The sequence below is a fragment of the Etheostoma spectabile genome, chromosome 13 (assembly GCF_008692095.1).
Source record: "Etheostoma spectabile isolate EspeVRDwgs_2016 chromosome 13, UIUC_Espe_1.0, whole genome shotgun sequence".
NCBI classification, from domain to species: Eukaryota; Metazoa; Chordata; class Actinopteri; order Perciformes; family Percidae; genus Etheostoma; species Etheostoma spectabile.
Window position 1 is genome coordinate 5,210,538 of NC_045745.1, and position 468 is coordinate 5,211,005.

Genomic DNA, 468 nt, shown 5'->3' on the forward strand with positions numbered 1-468 from the left:
CAGTGCACAGACCTGACACAGCGCTGGATGACAGGGCTCACACACAGTGGAGAAAAGGACATCAACATCCCCAAAGCAATGTGTGTGGGTCTTAAAAACAGGCACAGCGAGCGTATAGTATTTTACAGTAAAATTATTTAAAAAAAAGGGTAAATTAACCCTTCCACTAGATAGACACAACAGCACATGACCTAATAGAACTCCTCAGTCTACATCACCTTACAAACTACTGTACTACAGTAGGCTACTACTAACAGTCACTCATAAAGAGTTCAATGCAAACCAGTAAACTGCCCAGGTCATAGTAATTAACCCTTGTGTTGTCCTCCTGGGTTAAAAAAACTGACAAAAAATTGACATTTTCGTCCCTTTTTCAGACTTTTTTTTTAGTTTTCACCAACACCACCTTACTACTTACTACTAGTTGTACAGTACTTTTGAAAATCATGGTCAATAACCCTCATTTAT

General features: G+C 38.7%; 1 protein-coding gene across 1 annotated transcript in view; it reads right to left on the reverse strand.

Annotated features, from left to right (window-relative positions):
* srrm3 (serine/arginine repetitive matrix 3) overlaps window positions 1-468 on the reverse strand; it is an 85,971-nt gene that overhangs the window by 84,432 nt on the left and 1,071 nt on the right. The gene's annotated exons all lie outside the window — the stretch shown is intronic.